Here is a 9,222-nt window from a genome sequence, read left to right on the forward strand (position 1 = left end):
CTCTGTCCTCTTGGCGTTTACGTCCTGTAAACAAAGACCTGGATTTGAGACCTCACCTGTGTGTGTAAGAGAGAGAGGTTTGGGTGAGTCATTTCAACTTCTGAGCCCTGGCAAGATGCGATGCCTGTTCCCAACATGGGGAGTTGCCGGGACATTCTCAGGAGACAGTGCCTTACAAAGATAAAGCATTATTATGCACAGAACCACTCATCTGAATTTTGAACTTGCCCTCTATTAGCCAAAGGTGGAAATCTGCAAAGGAGAATTATATTGAGGGGTTTCCTTGTTCAGTCAATCATTCATCCAAGTGTTTGCACTGCTCTGGGCTCTGGGGATATTGTGGGGGCGAAGTCTCTGTCCTGTAGGCATTTACATTCAGAAGCAGAAATCAGATAATCAACAAACACATATATAAACAGGAAAATGTTCTGAGAGTCACGAAGAAAATAAAACCGGGTAACTTGGTGGAGACGAGAAGTGGAGCTACTTGAACTGGGAGGTTCGAGAAGGCATCTCTAGGCGAGATTTAAGCCGAGACCTGAATAAGGAGAAAAACAAGCCAAGGTGACATATAAGGGAAAGGTATTCTGGGCAGAGGGAACAGCACATGCAAGAGTCCTGAGGCAAGACCAAGCTTGACATACTTCAGGAAGAGCATTGTGGCTGGACACAGCAACAAGGGGAAGAAGAGGTCGTGGCATGAGCTCGGAGAGGCCAAAGGGCCAGATAAAGCAGGGCTTTGTTAGCCGGGGCAGAGGCCTTGGGTTTTGTTTTAAATCAGATGCAGAGCTGCTGAAAAGGAGCTGCAGGGCAAGGGTGGGAACTGAGTTGGGATTACTCTGGTGATGGTGTGGAGACTAGGTCCGAGGGGAGCTAGAGTGGGAGCAGAAGAACAATTTAGGAAGGGATGGCAGGGGTGTCTGTGAGTGAGGACGGTGGATGTTGGCAGATGACAGCGGCATGGGCCAGAGTGATGGCAGAACGGAGAGAGGTGGGCACGGGAGGGCTATAGGTTGGAGTGAGGGATACGTGAGAATGACTTGGGTCCACGCTGTGCTAATTTTGGAGGAAGCACAATTTACCAAGCAGTCCTAATCCCATTCCCTTGGCACGCTTCTACAAAAGCGAAACCTTCGGGGAACCCGGAGGAAACGAGGCAGTTCTAATCCTACCTAGACACACAGAAGCTTCCAAAGGAGCATGTCGCTTACAAAGGGAACTTCTTACCCCGTTCCCGTCCCTGTCCTGGGAGGTCTCATTGAAATCCTTTGCTTGTTTGAAAGGGCAAGAGAGATCCTGCTTTAGCAAGTAATGAGCGGCGCTTAGATGCCTTGGATGGGCTCTAATTCGGATTAAGCATTAGTTTAATTCGGAGGGGTTTTCCGGAAAGAAGATGAGCTAGATGAATGACACAGACAATTTAATTAATCTTAGAGATGGGGCTTAAAAACCAGGGGCCAAAGCATGTGTGTGTGCATGTGTATGGGTGAGAGTGGGTGTCGATTTGGTGGTGGAGGCAGCAGGGGAGGGAGGGAATACTTGATTTCCCTGCCACCAGGTTTAGTGAAGTTTCTCTGCATTCCCCACAGGGCGGGGTCCTCCCATCCACTCAATCCCAACTTACTCAGTGTTGAGCCGCGTCCCATCCCGTGGTTCTCTCATTCACAAAGGGCCAAAAAAGGGAGCCGGGAGACCTTATCTCAGGTGAAACAAAGGCCGCAGAAATCTGCTGACAGGTATGAGAATAGAATTGAACCGTCACACGCCTTTAAACTCTGGTACCATTTTATTTTATTTTTTTTAATTTTTTTTTTTTTTAACGTTTATTTATTTTTGAGACAGAGAGAGAGCATGAACGGGGGAGGGGCAGAGAGAGAGGGAGACACAGAATCAGAAGCAGGCTCCAGGCTCTGAGCCATCAGCCCAGAGCCCGACGCGGGGCTCGAACTCACGGACCGCGAGATCGTGACCTGAGCTGAAGTCGGACGCTTAACCGACGGAGCCACCCAGGCGCCCCTCCGGTACCATTTTAAACTCAGGTACCATTACCTCGTCCTCTGCCTGTAACACATAAAGGATCCAGTCTTAAAAAGGAACCCCTATAATTCCTTGGGAAACACAGAATTCTAAGTTGTATTTTGAGGGTGAAAGCTTTATTTGTTTAATGTAAGCGTTTTAAAATATATCACAATTTCTTCCTGTTAAAAAACCTACCTTCCCCCCTGCTTCCTACCCCCTGACATGGAATTGGCCTGGGCCGCTTTCTTTCTCAAGGAGTCCCTGATGTTAGCTCTTTGGAAGTTAGGGCTCAGCAGCAAGGACCGGTCCAGGTCCCCCACCCTGTACATTCCCAGGAACGAGGCAGAAGCTGCGGGAAGTACTCGTCAGAGCCAGTGGAGGGTGAAGGAACAGCACTTCAGCACGGATGAGGTGGGAAGGCCCTTATCGACAGTCGTCAGCGGCCGCCTCCTGGGGGGAGGGGAGGGACCATATGTCCCCAGGCCTACGACTGGCCAAATGAAATTCATGGCTAGGAATATGCATCCATTGGTTTTTCTTTCAGCTCCTGCAGCTGTTTGATGAGGGGCGACGGAGGAGCAAATATCTCTTTTGTGGGCTGAGATGCCTTCTTATACAATTGCCCCTGGTCTTTCTACGCAGCACTACCCCAGCCTGCCCCCTGCGCAGGCAGCCAGGACCACTCGCCCCACGGGACACACGGGTTGGGAACGCACCTTCTCCAAGTGTTACTTTCGAAAAGCCAAAGGAAAGAGTCGTGGTTTGAATTCAGGCTACTAACTCCTTGGCAAAAATAAAAACGGAGTGGTTTCTCCTTGAAAGGGGCGATCCTCTTTTATATGGGAGCTGTGACTGCTACCTGGTGGAGGAAGTTAGCTGAGCAACTTCCTTCTCTTTTTGGCCTTTTCTAATGCGTCTAGCCACTCATTTCGTTATTTCTTCATAAATACAACAGGGGAGTGTGGAACGTGTGTGTCAGGCACTGCGTTAAGTGCCTGGGGACAGGCTGTGGGGACAAAAGGGTCAGGGTCCTTGCTTTCATGTAGCAACTGGAGGGCTTGTGGGGTGACAAGTGGCTTGTGGGGTAAGCCGCTCCATTAGAAAGAACCTCGCAGCCTGCGGGAAAGACATTGGGTGAGGAAGGGACTTGGGCACAGAGGCTGCTTTGGAGAGAGGGACCCCGGGGGGCTACTCTCAGGAGGGTCCTTTGGGATGAGATCTGAACCCTGAGAAGGTTCTGGCTTTGGGAAATGCTTCCACCCACCTGGCTCTCTTGACATCCTGCTGGTAGTCCCGTCAGAGGCCATCCCCACCGACTGCCAGTGGAGCACAGGGTGGGCCCAGTGAGAGTGAATATGCTGGTGAGGCGTGGAAGCCGGTCTTCTCTGGTCCCTGCCTCTGCCCCACCCCTGTGGTGGCCGTGGGGGCACTAGCTGGTGTCAGGTCCAGCGTCTCTCCTGCCAAGAAGACAATCAAACACTAGAGAAGCACCAAGAGGACTCTCCACCATAATTCTCCCCCCTCCCCAGATGCTGCCCAGGTTATGAGTGGCAGCCTAGCGTTCAAGGTCACCCAAGGAGGGCCTAGTAAATGCCCCAGGCTTTACATTGGGACATCTGAGGAACTACATTCTAAGGAGCAAGACTGAACAAGATATACACCGACCTTTATAAAGATTCAAGCGAAGCTATAAATCAATTCAAACTCCCCTACCCTACCTGCCTGCCAGAAACGAAAGATAGATATTATCCAGACTCTCAAATAATCTATAGTTTTAATTATACATTATCTGGCATGCACAAATTCCCCAGAACACCAGGATTCAAAAATCAAGTAACTAAAAAAACAAGAAAGAAAAAAAGTGGTTGCACGGATCCTAATGGGATGGAAAACCACTCTGATCAATACGTTCTAGAAAATATTCTGAAGAAATTCAGAGGCAGAAAACTCAGTTTCCATTTCATTCCAGAACTGAAAAACGTAACTGAAATTTAGAACTTGATGGCAGGTTAGTGAATTCGTGGAAAGTGGACTAGTGGACTGGTCTACAGAAAATAACCAGACAGAAGTGACGACGGAACCAAGGACGGAAACCACAGGAAAGAGCAAAAGAAATATACGGAACAGGGTAAAAGAAGACTTAATATGTGTAGCGGGGTCTCAGAAAAAAAGGGAAAGAATGAAGCAGAAGCAACGGCTGGAGAAATAATAGCTTAGAATCTACCAAAGCGGATAAATGATAGCAAATCACACATTCAAGAAGCACTATGAGGGGCACCTGGGTGGCTCAGTCGGTTAAGCGTCCGACTTCAGCTCAGGTCACGATCTCGCGGTCCATGGGTTCGAGCCCCGCGTCGGGCTCTGGGCTGATGGCTCAGAGCCTGGAGCCTGCTTCGGATTCTGTGTCTCCCTCTCTCTCTGCCCCTCCCCCATTCATGCTCTATCTCTCTCTGTCTTAAAAATAAATAGACGTTAAAAAAAAAAAAAAAAAGCACTATGAAGTCCAAGCTGGATCTATAGATACAAGAACACCATACTCAGTCGACTATTTCGTGATAAAAGTGCTGAAAAGCAAAGACAAAACGAAAATCTGAAAAACAGGCAGAGGGGAAAATTGCATCACTTTTTTTTTTATCAATGTGTAGTTTTGAGAGACAGACAGAGCACAAGCAGGGGAGGGGCAGAGAGAGAGGGAGACACAGAATCAGAAGCAGGCTCCAGGCTCTGAGCTGTCAGCACAGAGCCCAACTTGGGGCTCGAACCCACGGACCGTGAGATCATGACCTGAGCCGAAGTCGGATTGCTTAACCGACTGAGCCACCCAGGCGCCCTGAAAAATTGCATCACTTTTAAAGGGGCAGTAATCTGACTGACAGTTGACTTCTCAAAAGAAATAGCAATCACAAGACAATAGAATTTCTTCAAAGTGCTGAAAGAATAGCGGGCGAGCTTGAATTTGATATTCAGCAAAAACATTCTTTAAAAGTAGTTACAAGGGGCGCCTGGGTGGCTCAGTCGGTTAAGCGGCCGACTTCGGCTCAGGTCATGATCTCGTGGTCCGTGAGTTCGAGCCCCGCGTCGGGCTCTGTGCTGACAGCTCAGAGCCTAGGGCCTGTTTCAGATTCTGTGTCTCCCTCTCTCTGACCCTCCCCCGTTCATGCTCTGTCTCTGTCTCAAAAATAAATAAATGTAAAAAAAAATTATGAAAGTAGTTGCAAAAAAGACTAAGTGAATTCATCACCAGCACAACCACACTAACGTAAAATGTTAAAGCTGTTCTTCAGGTAGAGAGAAAATAATCCCATTTGGAAAAACAGGTATGTAGGAATGAATGAAAACACAACAGAGAAGGTAGATTTATCAAAATTTGGTAAGTCAAAATGAATACTGGCTGTATAAAACAATAATGTTAATGTCTCATGATGTTTAAAATACATTGTAGAATTACCAAAAAAAAATCTATATGCTGTTTACAACATTATAAGGAAACGGGGCTCGAACCCACGAGACATTATACAACAGACATTATAAGGAAAAAAGGTTGAAAGTAAAATAATGGAGATATACCATGAAACAGTAACCACCAGAATATATTCCAAGAAGCATCATTAGAGCTAATACTTCATAAAAATCAAAGGGTCAAATTACCAGAAGATATAACAATTGTAAATGTGTAGGCGTCTAATAGCAGTTAAAGACCTACAAAGCAAATACTGACAAAACTAAGAGAATAAAAAATTCAGAGCTATAGAGGATGATTTTCAGCACACCTCTGTCAGCAACTTACAGAACAGTCTGACCTTATTTAACTGATAGTACAAAACAGATGAAAAGAAATCAACAAGGATACATTAAGAAACCTAGATAAGGGGCTCCCGGGTGGCTCACTCAGTTAAACATCTGACTTCCGCTCAGGTCATGATCTCACAGCTTATGGGTTTGAGCCCTATGTCAGGCTCTGTGCTGACAGCTCGGAGCCTGGAGCCTGCTTCGGATTCTGTGTCTCCCTCTCTCCCTGCTCCTCCCCTGCTTGTGTGTGTGCCCGTGTGCACTCTCTCTCTCTAAAGTAAATAAATATTTAAAAAAAGAAACCTAGATAAGACACTTCATAAATTTGATCGAATTTGCATATATAGAACACTAGCCCCAACAACTACAGAATACACATACTTTTCAACTGCACACAGGTAGTTCCCAAAAGTAGACCACAGGCTGCATTCTAACACAAGTTTCAGAAAATTTCAAAGGAATGAAATCATTCAGAGTATAGTCACTGACTACAATGGAACTAAGTTAAAAATAAATAACAAAAAGACCGAAAAGCTCTCAAATGTTTGGAAATGAAACAATATACTTATAAGCAACCCATATGTCTAAGAAACTACAGTTAAAATATTTTGAATGGAATAATGGAAATATGAAATACAAAACTTATGGCATGCAGCTAAAGCTATGCTCAGAGGAAAATGTATTGCTTTATGTGCCTGCATTACAAAAAAAAAAGGCTTAATATCAATGATTTAAGTATCCATCACAGGATGTTATAGAAAGAATTAAAGAACAACAGAGGGAATTGGCAAAGCCAAAAGTTAATTCTCGGAACAGATTAATAAAACTGATGGTCTACTGTTGAGACCAAATCAGAAAAAATAGTGCAAAAATTATCAATATTAGGAATGAAAAGGAGGATCTTGCAATGCTCCTAGAGACATTAAGAAGATAATAAAAGAATATTTGAACATTTTTTGCTACTAAGCTTTAAAATACAGACTGAACAAATCCTAGAACACAGTTTACTAAATGGACCCAAAAAGAAATAGAAAATCTGAATAATTCTATAACTACTAAAGACCTTCTTACAAAGAAAACTTCATGCCTAGGTGTCTTCATCAATGAATTCCACCAAATACGTAAGAAAGAAGTTTTAAGTCATTCTCTGTCATGAACACAGAAGTGGAAAGTCTAAAGAAAACATTGAAAAATAAAATTTAGAAGTGTATCAATCATATAAAATGATAATATGCCACAAGCAAGTAGGATTTATCCCTGAATAGAGGGTTGGTTTAACATTATAATTCAATCAACGCAATTCATCACATTTACAGACAAAGGGAGTAAAATTATATAACCATCTCAATAGATTATAGCCAAAGTATTGGATAAAATTTAACACCAAACTAAACTGAAAATAGAAGGGAACTTCCTTAATCTGACAAATACCATGATTAAAAAAAAATTTATAGCGACTAGAGTACTTAATTATTATTATACCTAATAATAAAACATTGAAACTTTACTTTGAGGGCAGAAATAAGACAAGGATGTTCACTATCATTTGTGTTCACCTTATACTGGAGGTTTTAGCCAAAATGAACTAGATATCCATATAAACAAATAATGATTCTTAAATCTCTATATTATACTATTCATAAAAATCAATTCCAGGTGGATTGAATATTTAAATGTGAAGTGTAATCAATAAAGCTTCTAAAAGATAGCCAAGAACTTCTTGGGATAGACAAAGATCTATTAAATCAAACACAAAAAGTATAATTCTAAAGAAAAATACAGATGTATTGGACTAAAGTTAAAAACTTTTATTTATTAAGAGTTCGTAGACAGCATAAAAAGGTGAGTCACAAGGTGAGAAAAAAATTACAATACATATGACTAACAAATAACTAATATACAGAACATATTTTTAAAAAGTCCTCTTAACGACCGAGAACCAGATGAAAATCCCATATAGAAATAGACAAGACATTTAAACACAAAAGATGATATCCAAATAGCCAATGAGCTTAACTTCCTAAGTAATCAGGGAAATGCAAATTACAAGAAAGCAGTATCACACTGTGTTGGTTAATTTCACATGTCTTGTTGGCTAGGCCACAGTACCCCGATATTTGGTCAAACATTATCATAGATGTTTCTGCAAAGGTATTTTTTGATGAAATTAACATTTAGAGGGGTAGACTTTGAGGACAGCAGATTATCCTCCATAGTGTGGATGGATCTCATCCAAACAGTTGAAGGCCTTCATAGAAAACTAATGACCTCTCTTGAAGAAGGGAAAATTCTGCCAGCAGTTGGTCCTCAGACCTGAACTACAGCATCAACTTTTCCCTGGGTCTCCAGCCTACTGGCCTATGCTGAAGATTTTGGATTTGCCAGCCTACATTCTAATGTAACCCAATTCCTTAAAACCTTTCTCTCTCTGTCCCTCCACACACATATACACTCATATCATTATTGGTTCTGTTTCTCTGGAAAGCCCTAATACACATACCCATCAGAATGGCTAAAATGAAAAACACTGACAATGCAAAATGAACATGTGGAGCAACTGGAATTCTCAAGCTTTGCTGGTGGAAGTGAAAATTTGTACAACCACTTAAATACCTGTTTGTCAGTAGTTACTAAAGCTGAACCTATGAATACCCTAAGCAATAAAGTATACCCCTTGTGATATATGTTCAACAAAAGATATATTTTATTTAATTTTTTTTTTAACGTTTATTTATTTTTGAGACAGGGAGAGACAGAGCATGAACGGGGGAGGGGCAGAGAGAGAGGGAGACACAGAATCGGAAGCAGGCTCCAGGCTCTGGGCCATCATCAGCCCAGAGCCCGACGCGGGGCTCGAACTCACGGACCGCGAGATTGTGACCTGAGCCGAAGTCGGACGCTTAACCGACTGAGCCACCCAGGCGCCCCAAAAGATATATTTTAATGTTCCTTGCAGGACTATTCATAATGGCCTCAAACTGGAAACAACCAAATGTTCACCAACAGTGGAACCGATGAATAAATGACGGTGTAGTCAAATGATGTACAAACTCGTGCCATACCTTGTATCTCACAAACACAACTTGAGTGAAGGAAGTCAAACACAGTGGGCAAACCTAGTTGATGCGGTTTGAATTGGGAAAGGAGGGAAAGGGATTGGGCCTGGGTGAGGAAATGAGGTGCTTCTGCATTGCACCATTTCTGAACGTGGGTGGCTATTACATGGATATATTTAGTGTGTGAAAATTCATCCATCTGGATACTGATGATCAGGGCACTTTTCTGCACGTATTTATAATTCAATGAAAAAGATTCATTTTAAGAAAAATATGTCTCTGCCTATTACTTTGGGGGAAGTCACTCATTTTGGAGCTTCAGTTCCTCTGCTATAAAATGCTGCATGGATTTAAAAGG

The 9,222-nt window shown here is 43.1% G+C and overlaps 1 long non-coding RNA gene across 1 annotated transcript; it reads right to left on the reverse strand.

Annotated features, from left to right (window-relative positions):
- Positions 1-388: 388 nt before the first annotated feature.
- On the reverse strand, positions 389-3,467 carry LOC109267531 (uncharacterized). The gene is made up of 3 exons (XR_002080164.2): positions 3,284-3,467; positions 1,625-1,726; positions 389-538 (listed from the first exon to the last, which is right to left on the reverse strand). It is a non-coding gene; the product is annotated as an uncharacterized LOC109267531 (long non-coding RNA).
- Positions 3,468-9,222: the final 5,755 nt, after the last annotated feature.

Source organism: Panthera pardus, unplaced genomic scaffold (genome assembly GCF_024362965.1).
Source record: "Panthera pardus isolate Hobbes unplaced genomic scaffold, ASM2436296v1 HiC_scaffold_2, whole genome shotgun sequence".
In the NCBI taxonomy this organism is placed as follows: Eukaryota; Metazoa; Chordata; class Mammalia; order Carnivora; family Felidae; genus Panthera; species Panthera pardus.